Here is a 16,271-nt window from a genome sequence, read left to right as displayed (position 1 = left end):
CCTACTCTGTCAGCTTGGTCCAGAAGAGTACTTGGCAGTAGAATGACTAAATGGTCAAGAGGAAGATAAACATGACAGGGAAATCTCTTCCTTTTCTATTCTCAAATAAATTCATTTCTGATTTCATATAGAATTTCACTATCCCTGGTTTAGCCTTATGAGCAAGAGTAGTAGATGATCCAACAATAACTTAATTTTTTTATATTGAATTTTTTATACTTTTGAGAATTATTTTTAATATATAATTTCTCTCAAAAGAGTCAGGTACCTAGACATTATTAGTTTAAAAAAAAATAATTATGTGAAATATAAATACAAGAAAAAGAATGATAGTTGGAAGTGGTGGTATAGGGTGGTAGGGTAGAAAAGAGAGGGGGAAGAGCACTGGGAGGGTGTAGGGAAGGAGGAAAAGGGATCAAAGAATAGGAAGGTACAGAGAAACTTCTGTTGCTTCAAAGTTTGGCCAAAAACACAGTTTGGCCTAATATTATGACTGACAGGGCAATTAGAGACCATGCCTGCCATTGTCCAAATTCTAGATGCAGGCAACAATGAAAAGTATTTGTGAAACCCAATAATGGTCATGGTCACCTTGAAACCACAGTGGTTTGGTAATGACCAAATATAATGATCATTCGTGTCTCTAATACTCATCTTTAAAAGATTCTTATTTCTAGGCAGTTCCCTGGTGGCCTAGTGGTTAGGATTCTGGGCTTTCACTGCCATAGCACAGGTTCAACCCCTACTTGGGGAACTGAGAACCTGCAAGCTGTGTGGCACAGCCAAAAAAAAAAAGAAAGAAAGAAAAAAAAGATTCTCATTTCTAAAAGGTTCATCACAAAAGCTGCATTTAGGTTTCAAAGTTGGAGACTTTTCATGATAATCTTAAGCAATCCCAAACCAAATTCTCATATTGTCTAGACAGATTCTTAAGCTGTAATTTACAGTTTTAGCAGACCAGTGGATATTTTATGATTTTATCTTTAAATACATGCACGCCACATAGTGCAATTATCTGTGAATTACAGAAATTGTGAATGCCCCTACCTGTTTCAGAAGGGAAAAAGTAAAACCGACCACTCCCAGTTGTACTTACGTACATGCAATGAGAGTTAGCTCTCATTTTTATTTTGTTTGCTTATAGATCTTTATATCTGGATTCAAGAAGTGTTTCCACAAATATATTTGTAACAAAGTTGGAAGGCAGTTTTACAAGAAAACCATCTACTGTTTTCTTGACTTTATCAGATCAATGAAAGTTTCCATGGCTGAATCTATCAATTTGCATGGTGAAGCAAACTTAACATCCTTTAAAAGATAAACGATTTCTTTTCCCTAAAAGTTAATAAAAATATTACTTTCTGGAAGATTCTGATAACCAAATCCTCAATGACTAATGTAGGTGAGGAGTAAAACATTTCTACCATTACAGTATGGTTTCAGGGAAGATTTTTGTGGCAAACCCCTTACGTGTTGCAAAGCCTCCAGAACACTTGAAACTCATCTCGTTTTCCATGGGTGTTTTAACCTTTTATAAAAATCTCTCACTCAGAATACTTATGAGAACTATTTACTCTGTCCCTTCTTTTCTATAAATTCTTCCTCTGCAGGGCTCAGAATTTTTTCGGGGATTTGGAACCTTCCTAAGTCCTGCTGCAATTTCTCTGATCTCCTCTACTGATCCTGCTACACTGTCAGCTGTTATGCTGATGAAATTCTGTTCATTCATTTTCTTCCTTTGGATATTCTACTTAACAAATCACTTTCATTGTAGTCTCTTTAATATTATACCTAACTTGCTGGAGTTGTGAACTCTACCTAATATATGTAAAAAACTATGCCTACTATATATATATATACACACACACACTATATATGGTATCTATAGTAGGTATATTGTATATATATAGTATGTGTGTATGTATGTACATACAAACACACATATATATATATTTTTCCCTAATCTGTTGTACCTACTATTCCAGTTGTTACTAAGGAAACAGATCAAAACAGATCCACGGAATGAAAGGTCAGACTTGAATTAAATTATGTTTTAAATCTTTTTTGCAAGGTGTTATTTAGGAAACAAGATGCTTCCTAAGATTCTTTTTTACATATATAATTTATACTGATACATAATACATAATAATCTGTGTTTCCTTTGAATGCCCTTATTTTAGTATTTACATTAAAGTAACCAGTTACAAGGAATTGCTGTGTGATGACAAGGTAGGTAAGTTTGTTAAATGTCATTATAGAATACACAGTTTTGTCAGGGAAAGAATACATCTTATTAACCTACAATGATTAGGGTATTGATTATATTATCATCAGAGAGACCTTGGAACATTATTTAAAAGCCTTTATGCATGCTGAGAAAACCGCCTAGGAATTTCATTAGCTGTAATCATGCTTATATGGGTGGGAGGCAGGTGGATGAGGTTAGTGCTTTCGGTTAGTAAATAGTCACATTTATAGAAAGTTTTAAGTAATTCCGTTTATTACTAAAATATTATACATATACATTTAAAATACTTTGACTATCAATTTACAAGATAAAGTAAAATAAAAATAATTTTAGTAGGTTTACTTTTATTGTAAACATCCAAGTTATGTTTGTTTATACAGAACTATGTTAAAAAAAAACTACAGCTACATTACAGCAATTTTCCAAATTGGTAGAGTCCACATCGTAATTAGAAATCACTGTAATCAAAATGCTTCTCCTTGATTTTTAATAACGTGCTGTATTTTGTACTGCTGGTGTGAAATGTCAGCAAGATTGAAGATACTGTAGAATACAGATACTTATATAGTGAGAATGAAGGTGCTAAACAGTGAGTACAAAGTTTAGCTTCTTTCCACAGTAGAGATAAGAAAATATCTTTGAAAAATATAAAACAATATAAACATGTAATACCATTATTTTATTATCATCTTTAGTTAGGCCACTATTAGAATGCAGTGTCTAGAAAGTATTGACCTTCACGTGCAGGCTTTTTGCAGAAATTAATACACTTTTCCACTAGTCTGTTCATTGGATTATTCTAAGTCAAGTCTCTAGGCTCTTATACATATATCTGAAAAGTAAAAATAAGGTTTTTTAAAAACTTTTCTATTGCTAGTGATCGGATAGGTAGAACTATGGCTTCTAGAATTAACTGCAATGCTTTCTTAAAAAATGTTACAAGTCTTCAAGGTTGGATTACATATTATGTTTTTCAAGATTTAAAGCACTATGTTGTAAGGTGTTGTAAGAAAAGATCTAATTTGGGGGTATGGGTGACAAATGTCTGGAATAATCCCCATTTATTGCCTATTGTCCCCGTTTGAATGATAAGTAACATAGTCACCCTCTTTAGAACATTTTTTTCTGGTTTTATGTGTAATTTCAGACTTGGGTTTTGTAAGGCATGCAAATGTTTACCTTGATATACTGTATTCTGTTGTTTGAATGAATAAAATGTAGAGCTCCAAGATCGTTAGTTTCACTTGTTATCAAAGAATATTAGGAGAAGATTGCTACAGAATAATATTAACATGAAGAGTTAAATGCAGAAAAAAATCAAACCAGTGATACTTTGTAGCTTCTATCTCAATGCAACATTCAGTTCATCTTATAAGTGCATGTAGTTCAAAGAGTCAAAGTGTGCTGTTCAAGGGTTTTTTTTTTTTTGCAAAAAAATAGTAGTTCCCTGTCCTTCACATTTTCCCTCCATTGAGACAACAAATTTCACTTCTGATTATTTTTTCTACTTTTCTGAATAGTATACAGATATCATTGCTAGATTTTTTTAAATTTTAGACATTTTTTATTGATTTAGATGTCTTGCTCTCCACGAACTCACCACACATGTATACCTTTCCCATGTACCCATCCTTCCAAAATATTTATATTAAAATTTTGATTATTTCAATATTTGGTGTTTATTTTTAATGATCTTGCCAATACTCTTCTTAGTTGAATCCCGTGGTAAAAATGATTATGCATTCTCTCCTACATAACTTTTTTTCCTACCTAGAGTTAATAATTGTCTCTTTTTGTAGTTTACTATTTTTGTATTTACCATAAATTTATCTCAGACTCTTCACCAATGGTCTAAAGGATCTTTCCAGATCCTCTGACATGCAATAGATATTTAGGCAATCTCCTCCTCCTAAAAAATTACTCTAGAATGTTGACTTGGGCTGATAAACAGTGGTTCTTTCTGCATAGCTGTCATCCTGATGTCTCTCTTCATCCAGAAAAAAAGTAGAGAGGACAGTACAACCTGGAGTCAATTTGAGAAAATTTCCCAGTATAAAAGGATATGAGGTGCCAGATTACAAGTATTTAAGCAGTACCTAGAAAACGGCACAATAAGAAGCCTGTTATATTTGGGTTTGTGTCTGTAAAAGTTGAGGGTACTGGTTTTAAGCATTAGAAGCAGATGCTGACTATGTTATAGAAAAAACAGTTAATTTATTTGAGTGATATGGGTGGCTCATAGCAGTTCCAGGACACTGATGGAACAAGTTTAGAAAATGGAGAAAAAGTGGCAACTCCAGTGGTCCACAAGCAGGAAACCACTTTGAGCTCTGATAACTTTCTTTCTTCACTCTTCAAAATTTAATCTCAACTGATTTTGTATTTTTCTGCTAATTCATTCTTAAGATGATCTCCTTCTTATTTAATCGCTTATTCATGACAACCTTTATTCCTGGTATTCAAAAATACTTATAGTGGATAAGACTATTATCCTTTAATCTGATGATTGGGTAAGACTGAAATCTCCAATTTACTCTCAATGTTACTAAAATTTCTTGCTACAGCTTTTGATGTGGCTAATTATCTTGCTTTTAAATTTTATCATTTCTAATGAAGATCATCAGAAGCAAATTTTGATTTTTTTTTAGCTCCCATGATAAACATACAAAGAAATGTAATAGCTCAATAGCTTCTAGAGACATACAAAACTCTTCTAGCCTTTCTATAATCTTAGATGTCTGTTTGATCATCATTTCAATGGCTAATGAATAGCTAGCTATTATAAATTTGGGCTATTGACAAAAATATTGTTATATGTTTTTACTATGCACTATAATTCTCAAAGAAATTTCTTACATTATCCCATTTAATTTTTAAAACAACTCTAAGATATAGGCAAGTTAAATATGATTATCCAAATCGACAATTGAGGCAAAAAGATCCAGAGAAACTGTGTGCCAGATTGTGTTTTGTCCATTGGATTAACAGAGGAACTGTAAGTCCTGGAATCTCCTTTTTTTTAATGTGGTTATGGGTTAGAATTGGCTAAAATGGAACTTGCATGAGATGTGGGACACTGGGTATTGCTCTGTGTAGGTTATTTAGGACAATGTTGATGGACGGATGGAGAGGGTCTGGCACGTTCCAACTTGTCTTTACCCCCCTCTATTGCATGTCCAGCTCTTCCTGACTGCTGACCCTGCAGACCAAAAATCACCCCAGATATTGCTACATGTTTGGCTGCAGAACCACAGAGGCAATGGGTATTCAGTGGCAGCAGCTCCACAGACACCTCTTACAAGCTTCCCCTTTATAGCAAGGTAACAGGATAAAAGGTCAATATATTCTTTTTAAAGTCAATTGCGGGCTTCCCTGGTGGTGCAGTGGTTGAGAGTCTGCCTGCCAATGCAGGGAACACGGGTTCGAGCCCTGGTCTGGGAAGATCCCACATGCCACGTAGCAACTGGGCCCGTGAGCCACAATTACTGAGCCTGCGCGTCTGGAGCCTGTGCTCCGCAATAAGAGAGGCTGCGATAGTGAGAGGCCCGCGCACCGCAATGAAGAGTGGCCCCCACTTGCCGCAACTAGAGAAAGCCCTCGCACAGAAACGAAGACCCAACACAGCCATAAATAAATAAATAAATAGCATTCCCTTTAAAAAAAAAAAAAAAAGTCAATTGCTTTCCTACATACCAGCAATGAACAATCAGAATTAGATATTTAAAAATCAACGTCGTTTACCGCAGCACCAAAAGTATACATATAAAGTACTTAGGTGTATTTTTAACTAAATATGTACAGGACCTGTATGCTTTGTATCCTATTAACTTGTTGTATTCACTTGTTAGTTTCAGGTTTTTTTGGTAGATTCTTTGGAGTTTTCTGCATAGACAATTAAGTCTTCGGCAAATAAAGGTAGTTTCATTTATTGCTTCCCAATCTTTATGCATTTTATTTCTTTTTCTTGTGTTATTGTGGCAGCCTGGACTTCTAGCAAAATGTTGAATAGGAGTGATAAGATAGTCCATTCCTGCCTTCTCTCAACATTAAGTATGGTGTTAGCTGTGGGTGTTTTGTAGATGTTCTTTATCAAGTTGAGAAAGTTTTTCTCTGAATTTGCTGAGAGTTTTTTAAAAATCATGAATGGACGTGGTATTTTGTAAAATGCCTTTTCTGCTTCAATTGATATGATTATATTACTTTTCTTTGTTAGCCTGTTGATGTGATGGATTACATTTCTGAATTTTGAATGTTGAACCAGCCTTGCATAACTGTAATAAATCCTAGCTGATAACAAAAATTATTTTTAGGCATTGTTGGATTTGTTTTGCTAATATTTTGTTGATTTTTTTTTCATCTAAGTTTATGGGAGATATTTATCTTTTTTTTTTGGCAATGTTTTATCTGGTTTGATATTAGGATAATTCTGACTTCATAGAATGAGTTAGACATGATTTCTCTGCTTCTGTATTTTGGAAGAGTTGTAGAGAATTGGTATTATTTTTTCCATAAATCTTTGGTAGGATGGTACTTTCACTTTGGAAGGTTATTAATTTTCTATTCAATTTCTTTAATAGATATAGGGCTATACAGTTCATCTATTTTTCCTTGTGTGAGTTTTGGTAGTTCATGCCTTTCAAGGAATTGGCCCATTTTATCTGTTATCAAGTTGTTAGCATAGAGTTGTTCCCAATATTCCCTCATTACCCTTTAACATCCAATTGTTTCTTCATTTGGCTATCCGTAATGATGACCCTTCTTTATTTATGATAGTGGTAATTTTTGTCTTCTCTCTTTTTTTCTTGACTACCCTTGCTTGGCCTTACTAATTTTTTTTTTCTCTTTTCAGAGAATCAGATTTTGGTTTCACTGATTTTTTTCTGTTATTTTCAATTTCATTGATTTCTGGTCTAATTTTTATTATTTTCTTTCTTCTGCTTGCTTTAGATTTATTTTGCTCTTCTTTCTCCAGTTACCTAAGGTGTAAGCTTCAGTTATTGATTTTAGATTTCTCTTCCTTTCCAGTCTTGGCATTTAATGCTATAAATTTCACTGTATCTCACAAATTCTGGTAAGCTGTATTTTTATTTTTATCTAATTAAAATATTTTTGGATTTTTCTTGAGGCTTCTTTGACTCATGGGTTATTTTAAAATGCTTTTTAAACCTCTCTATATTTTTGGATTTCTCTACTATATTTCTCTTACAGAGTTCTAATTTAATTTTGTTGTAGTCTGAAAACATTATTTGTACGATTTCTATTCTTTTAAATTTATTAAGGTGTGTTTTATGGCCCAGAATATGGTCTACCTCGGAGAATATTTCATGTGAGCTTGAGAAGAATGTGCATTCTGCTGCTGGATGTAATATCCTATAAATGTTAAGTAGATCAAACTGACTGATAGTGCTGTTCAAGTCACCCATATTCTTTCTGATTTTCTCCCTGCTTGATCTATCACATGCTGATAGAGACATGGTGCAGTCTCCAGCTACAGTTATAGATTTGTCTATGTCACCTTGCAGTTTTATCAGCTTTTGCCTCGTGTATTTTGATGTTCTATTATTAGGAACATACAAGTGTTTCTTGGAGAATTGACCACTTTGTCACATGTAATGCCCTTTTTATCCCTGATAACATTCCTTGTTCTGAAGTCTGCTCTGTCTAAAATTAAACAGGTGCTCCAGCTTTCTTTTGAATTGTGTTAGCATGTCCTATATATCTCCAGCTATGGGCTTGGACCATGGTAGACATTGGATTGGCCCCCAGGAGCCCTCACTGTGGCCCAGAATGCTCTGGAAGTGTACACACTCTCGGCCCACACATGTGCAGTACATACGCCCACCCTGGCTTTGGTCAGTCCTGCCCCTGCATGTCCTTTGGCCCAGAGCCTGGTCCCCACAGCTGGCTGTGCCTTTGGGGTGAGACTTCAGTGCACTGTGATTCAGATTGAGGGTTGGGAGCCCTTGACAATGATTGGGGTTTGCTTGAAAGATGGTGTGGACCAGACTGCCTACTGACAAGTCTGGAATAAGGGCGTCTGGCAACTGGGGCGCCCAGGTGCTTCCCATCCAAGGACCCTCCATCCTCTCCCCGACCCCTCACCCCACCCCAGGAACTCCTGAGATCAGGAGACCTCGGGCTCGTCTGGGATGAATGCTCCTGGCAGCGTCTCGGGCATTTTCTGCTGTCCTCTTCGCTGCTCCTGACACTGAGCACAGCCTATACCCCAGTCTCTTCTCTACCTGAGCCTCTACCTGGACCTGCACTTTGCTCCCCACCCGTACACAGCCACAGTCACAAAGTGCGTCCTGAGAGCTTCACATGCGCCCCCTTCCCTTCCTGGGAGACTTCACAAAGAAGAAAAAAGGAAAAAATGTACCAAGTACTCCTAGGTACTCCTCAGAAAGATTTTCCCTCTTGCAGCTCTTTTGTCTGCAGTCTGCTGTGATTATACTGGACCCCTACTGGTGTGATGGCAAGTGGGCGGGGGGAGGGTATTCTACTACTGTATGATTCAGTCTCAGCCTATGACTTTGTTAAGTTCACAGATGTTTCCCCGGCGGAATTGCTTTCCCTCTTGCCCTCTACCCCAATCCCTGGCTGCAGAGTTTCCAGTCTACTTCCATGACAGTCTGGCCACTGTTAACTATGTTATTATGATTATGATTTTTGTTTTTCTTTCTTAGGTGAGACAGGAAGGCTGCAGGAGCTGGGACTAGGTTTGAGAACTGTGCTCTGACGAAGTCCTTTCCTCTGGAGCGTAGGTCTTTGTTACTGAGAAGGCTCTTGGCTTATTTCACAGTGGTGATGCTGCCCCTTCCCTGGCCAGATCCATGAGGGAACGTTTCTTGGATCCTCGTGGTGAGACTCTGGTGGCTTTCGGGGTCCCTCTTAGACTATGGTTCCCATGAGTTTCTCACGCTTAGTCCACAATTATGTTCAGCAATTCGTCCAGCTCACCATGTACGTGTTCCTATTAGTTGATGGCCTCAGAGCTTCTGCTCCAGGTGAGGAGATATTGGTTGCTGTAGCAGTCTGGATGTGTCTGTCTCTGCAGATTTTGCAGTGGAGGTTTGCCTTGTGACCTCAGTTCTCTGATAGATCCAAGGAAAGTCACTGATTTTTAGTCTGTTCAGCTTTTTCGTGTTGTAATCATGGCCACTGCCAAGCTCTTTCTATGTTGGCATTAAACCTGGAAGTCCTTCCCCACGTACTTTTAGTATATGTATTTTCTACTGTCTTGGTTTCTGGCCTGTTTCTTTGTCCTGATTTTGTGATGCTTCACTAGGGTGGCCTGACACTGGATTCCGACCCGTCTGACTCTCTCTGTTCCATACTTATTTTTGTCCCACTTTCATGGGCCACAGATCCACATGACAAAATAGTTATTGTCTATGCAAATTGAGCACAAATAAAATGTAGAATACAATCTGAAGATTTGTATGAGATCATATGATCATACTGAGTTTCCCTGACTGTTCAGATCAACATCAGGCCTTATAAAATTTTTAGTCCAAAAAGAAGCAAAAGGTAGTAAAGAGACATACCATCTCAAGCCACAAGAAGACATTAATGTGTCAAGTCTACGCAGTCAGCAAAAACTAAGTCAGAGGAACTGTCAGTAACACCCATCCATCCCAGAATACAGTCTGAGGCACCAGACTTCATGACTTTTTTTGGATGCTGCTAAAATGGAATAAATGCAAGTCAAAGGAAAGTGTTTCCCTGGTTACATGTATTCAGTATAAATTTATTTTAAGGATTAGTTGCACAGAAGGTAAATGAGAATCAGAAGAATGCATGGGTAAGAGGAAACAAGACAGTAACAGCATGATCAGGGTGTATATATACATATGAATGTTAGGCTTCAATGGAAGAAAACACACAATGCAAAGCAAGATAAACAAAACAGAATGGCAACTTGAGAAAGGAGGTCCACACATCCTGAGGGCCCGTTACACAGTGCTAGTTAGTTATATGCTTTCATAAATGTGTGAAAGAGTCACTTTAACATGAACAATGGACCCAAGTCAGAGTGGCCCTCTAGCTTCTTCACTCCATATGGCCATAAACCAAAATATTGCAAAGCTTTTCTAAATAGATCATTGAACAATTTCTTCTAAAACTCTAAACTCTTTGTCTTTACATGTTAATAGAAGCAGTGTTGAAGTTGAATATTTCTATTAAGTTAGACTAAGAAACAACCCATTACTGCCCAAGACCTGTTACCATCACTTCCAGATTAGGGAACAACGTTAATAATAACCACGAGTTATTATTGTAAGAATCCCATGTCATTTAAACTTCAAGAAAAGATGGTGTCTAGACAGGAACCAAAAAAGACAAAGATGATCTCTTTTACTCGAGTTCTTAGCAGTGACCTGAATTATTTGAGAGCTCATAATGTTCTGATACATTAAAAATAATGCCCCAAACTCTACAACACACAGTTAAGTATAGCATATAAATGTTATTGTTTAAAATATCAAACATCATAATATAACATCTCTTTTGGGGAATAGTGCCTCTTGGATATGTATACATTTTACATCTCTATTGAAGAGTTGGAAAGGACAAATGTCACACGAAGGATGGAATAATTACATTTTGTTCACGTATGTAGTGAATAGTTTGTACTATATGCAATGTTGATTTTACCTGAGATATCAAATATCACCCCCAATCAGTCTAAGTTGTGTACAATATTAAAAGTAGCAGTGGACAATCTTTCCTATATAATACCTAGTCATCCCACTTACAATTTCTAAATTTATGATGATTCATTTTAGTTATATTTCTTAGCGCTCTCAATGGTCCATGCAATTTAGAATTTAGAATGCCAGCCTCTCTCAGTATTGAGAAAGAGGGCCAGATGGTGGGGAAGGAGGGTGGGGTGCGGAACTGAGGAGAACATTCACAATACATCCTTTGTGGCATTTTTACTTTAGATGATTTTTCTGACAGTGAGGTGGCTGTAGTTAGAGTGAGTGAAATGGATTAGTTCTGCTAATGGCCTTAATATTTATTGTTTTGGACATCAAGCTCTATCTATTTAGGTCTCTGAAATAGAATTACATTTGTTAAAAAACTATAAACTTCAGAAACAGCAGGCTACCTAAAACATTTTTTAATGGATATTGGAACAAGAAAGGAATTTATTAAGTCAAGCGACATTGGCTGAACAGCACTAGACTGGATATACCTACTTCATGACTTGAAAAGCATACTTTTCCTTAAATGGTGAGTTCCTTAAAAGGAGAATCCAAGTCTTACTCACTTTAGAATTCCCAGCTCTTAGAAGATTCAATTAATGTTTTTTAAATAGAATTTTGAAATAGTATTTTTTTTCTTTCAGCTACCTTATAATCAAAGTTTGCAAATATTCAGAAGAGTATAAGAGATGTAGAACAGATTTCTGTAATTCACACATACATAGACAGTGATGGCGAGTGCGTATTCGTCTTATGTACACGTTTGTGTCGAGAGGAATAGGGAATTTTAGAAAAACTGGTTTAACAAAAGTTATACAATAGAAATAGCAAGAGGTAATTTTGGAGTTATGTTAGACTATGCTGCCTAATAATTTCCTGTGATTAAAAAAAGCGAGGCCTAGCTATTTAGAGAGAGAGAGAGAAAAAGAGAGGGATTGAGAAAGAAGAAGGAGGAGGAGGGGGAGGGGTGGGATGAAGGGGGAGGAGGAAGAGAGAAATGCAGAGACAGCTTTGAGAAAGGGATTTAGGAAGCTGATGAGGCTGGTCTCTCTTCCCTCCCTTACTCCTTTATTTTTGCCATCTCAGGTCTTCTGTGGAAAGCCACATAGCCTTTTGCCATCAGAGTGCCCTCCTGGCACTGCTGTGTATCAAAAGTAATTAAAAGGAGGCAAGAATAAGAGCCAAGAGATACCGGGTGCCCTCTACTCATGTTTTGTCAATATCAAGCATTCAGTAAGTATTTAGCCACTGACTAGCCTTTGAGATCGTATAAATCAGCAGCCTGATTTCCTAAAACACCTAGATACTAAGATAATTCATGTTTCCATGAATATTTAGATACTCTATCCAGTTCTTGCTCAAACATTGATTTAAAATTTTACCATATGGATATCAAAATTAGGTATATTTGCCTAATATTTTTCTTGAATAACTTGGAAATAAAGATAGCAGTTTTGCCATTTTGGGGAGTTATTTGATTTTGCTTTTCTTTGTATATTACAAAAATAGCATAAAATTGCTATTGGGCCGTGCCCTCTGACATGCATTTATTAAATATCTTCTCTTATGTCAGCTCTAAACTTACACAAACCTTGCACTTTTCATAAAGACCCTTTCCCCGGTAAATATAATACCCGTGATTTTAATAGTGACAGAAAGGGAAAGAAAAATCCATCAAGTTCACATCACCAATTTGTTATGAAATTAGCACAGAAAAGTCATATCCAGAATAAGCTGTATTTCCTTCAGCAGTTAGAAAGAATGAGTGTTTGCATCATCATTGCAACTCTCTAAGTATTTTCCAACCTTCTACCTTCTGCACAGAATTGAAAGCACTCATACATTTTTCATTGCTTTCTTCAAATTCATGACCTTGTCCAGACCTGCTTGGAGCAGGACATTTTAGCACTAGGACTGACTGCTTGACCCAAGCTTCCTCACCCATTTTGATTTCTCTGATATTATGGAAGCCTCACCCTTTCTTTAAAGACATGACTCTCTAAAAGGAAAAATATTCCCAACTAATTTGGTAAAGTAATAAGATATGTCCAGCTAATATTTAAAGATTAAGTTTCAGGAACAGGTTCTGTGGTCTAAATCCAAGTGACAAAGGTTCTATATCATGGGATGGAAAATAATAAAGAAGCCACTGATGTCTAGTACAGTCATGACCACACACATGTCACTTTGGATATTAAATCTTTGTCTACCAAATGTTCATTTTTAATAATTTTCTTTTTTTTATTAGAGGGTGAGCATAGTTCTGGAGGAAAAACTTTTTTCTAGTTGTGTGACACTGAGAAAGCCACTTAAAAACTTCGGGTGTGACTTCATTAGAAAATGTGTTGACCACCAATGTCATTTTCAATATTAATATTCTATGATTCCACCAAACCAGAGTCAACCTAATAAAAATTATATTCTATTATAACATAGGGTGAGAAAAACACTGGAAATACATAATAAATTCTCAGTAACCTTACATTTAATAAAGGGTGTTCCTTCTTTTACTTTATTTTAAAAATAGCAAGCCAATAAGTGAAGGCATAATTGACATTTTAAAGGTTAGCAGAATATGATCGCCAGAATTCTGTTTAATTACATAGTTACAGTTCATCATTCAATAACAAAAATTAAGGAAATCATATAATATTACAGTGCCAACAATATTAAACAACTCTTGAGTAAAAACCATCGAGTTAGATATTCAAAATCTCAGTCATGCAAAGTTGTGGTGTAAAGTAGTATTTTTGAACTGCTTTACCTTTTTTTAAGTGATGGGGGAAATTTAATCTTGCACAGTATAAATTTTCCTTCTGGTAGCAATATCATTTGTAAGTTTCTTAGAATTATGAGTAAGACATTAATAAGTCTTATCTATTAAGGATTGATATATAGAAACTATGAATTCAGAAGAAGGTAATTCTTGAACTATGCATTTCATGTATTTTACCAAGGGGAAAAATCACACAGACAGATTTTAAAATAATTTAATTTTCTAATTTTATTATTGCCACATTATAATAATATTTTCTGTTCTGCCAGAAATTCACATTTAGTTTCCAGGGACAGCTATTTCTTTGCATTCCCTTCCCAAAGGTGGCCCAACGAGTATTTAAGTCCAGACGTCCCCAAACTATTATTTATCTGGGATAGATTGTGATTAAAAATAAAGAATGTCAAATCACATATTTTCCAATAGAAGCAAATTTGCAATGGGTATTTTATTTCTTAACAGGGGCCTAGCATCCAAAGTTATTTTTATCAAAGTACTCATAAACAATAAATTTAATCAATGACAAATGACATTTGTTTACAATGTACAGTATAAGACTTCACAAAGTATATATAAATTAATTTAAAAGAATTTACAGAAAGCAGACATACAGCACGTAATTTTAATATATTTTGAAGATTCATAGGGATAAGGATTTTATAAGATGGGATAATTCTGTGTGGACCTAGGAAAAAGTATTACAGTGGAATATATAGTGTAGGTAAATAGTCAAAAGTGTGTGTGTGTGTGTGTGTGTGTGTTAGGGCTTGTGTGGAGAGAGTAACTGGGGCCCCTGCAGACCCTAGGAGTTCTCCTGTCATCTGCAGTAAAGATGATTCTTGCTTTCATATTCATTTATTGTCAAGGGGTAGACTGATTTGTTGCTGTGATTTATACAGTGCTGGCTATAACTAAAATTATAGTGTCTTATACTGGGAAAGAATCTTCTACTTCAGGTCATCACAAAAATTTGCAACTCCATCTCCCCCCAACTCCACCCACTTATATATATATTTTCTTTTTGATAAGAAAAAGCATTGTTCTTTGAATTATGCAATATATATGTAAATCTCAATTTTATTAATCAAATTATTTCATATTGATCTATATCATATTAATTTCTGATTCATACTTAATATCAAGATACTTCTGTCATTTTCTTCTTCATTTTTCCCTGCCTTTCAGCCTCAAAGAGTTAATGATATTGAAACACCATAAAAACCCTCTCATAATGTTTTCTTTGAGAGAAATCATGTGGTGACTTAAAAAAAAATTTTTTTTAAATCATCATCTCAATTTTCTTTTTCTCCTTAATTTGGGTTTTTAAATTTCTGATTCCTGAAAATAAGCAACTCTTATGAGGGTGTGGATCACTTGAGTGTTAAGATAACAATCAAACTCCAACATGAACACAACTACAGGGACGGTGTGGAGACCTTGCTCCATTTGACCCACGATTCTGTGTCTACAAAAAGGATTGATTTTATGTTCTCTTTAAGTCTAAAATTGTCCTAAAATCAGGGAGCAGACTGAGGAAGTTAACTGCATCAACTACTAAACTTACCAAAATAACTATAGAAAATTTTAATCCACTCATTCTTAAAACCAGAATATGGAATATGGACTAGGGTAGCAGACATAGAAGATGAGGTAAAATAAAAACTTACTAAGCTGAATTATTAGAAGGAAGTTGGTATATTTCAATTAAAAATGTATTTTTCCTCTCCTTTAAATCTTAACAAGATGTTAAAATCTTCAACTGGGAAAAATATACTAAAATCACAAGTAAAATGTGGTTTTCATATTATTTAGTAATTTTAACTTATTTATCTAAAGTTAATTTAAATAATTGTCTACTGAAGTGTGTAAGAAAAAAACTTGATGTGTAAGGTATTTTAGTGTAAAAAATGCCATTCCCCAAATTTCAATTGAAAATGAAAGCTTTTTGAGTTCACATGAAAAAAAATGTAGCTTGGATATTATTATCTAAGTTGTGACAAATGCCATAAATAATTAAACGAAAGTGCTACAGAATGATAAAGATCCTCAAAATAATAATCACAATTATAATATGATGAAGTAGCAGGAATACAAAACATAGACATCTACTTAATTTTTTTATAGTTGTTCAACTATCGCTTTAGGATAAATAAGTTTGAATTGCCAACAAAGAACTCGAAGACAGTGTAGGAGTAATACAACTTCTCCTAATCATTCATGACCTACAACCAGTCTAATGAATTGCCTCATCAAGCCTTTCTATTGATATAGTGGTGATGAATCCAGGAAGGGTGAGGAACATCTAAAAAATTGGAAGAAACCCTTAAATGTACAAGGGCCTATTTATTTAGAGGCCATGTGGTATTTCTCGGCTCCCACCATGCCTAACTGGGAGATGACATGGCGTCAAGGAAACATTCCTGGATTAGAAGCCTGGAATGAGGCGAAACTATTCCTGACCATTTCTTTGCCTTTGAATAAATTACAATACCCACGGGTTTTGGTTTTCTCCTGAGCAGAACATAAAGCGGAAATT

Source organism: Balaenoptera ricei, chromosome 14 (assembly GCF_028023285.1).
Source record: "Balaenoptera ricei isolate mBalRic1 chromosome 14, mBalRic1.hap2, whole genome shotgun sequence".
Taxonomy (NCBI): Eukaryota; Metazoa; Chordata; class Mammalia; order Artiodactyla; family Balaenopteridae; genus Balaenoptera; species Balaenoptera ricei.
The sequence above is the reverse complement of the archived record's forward strand: the minus strand, read 5'-3'. Positions refer to the sequence as shown.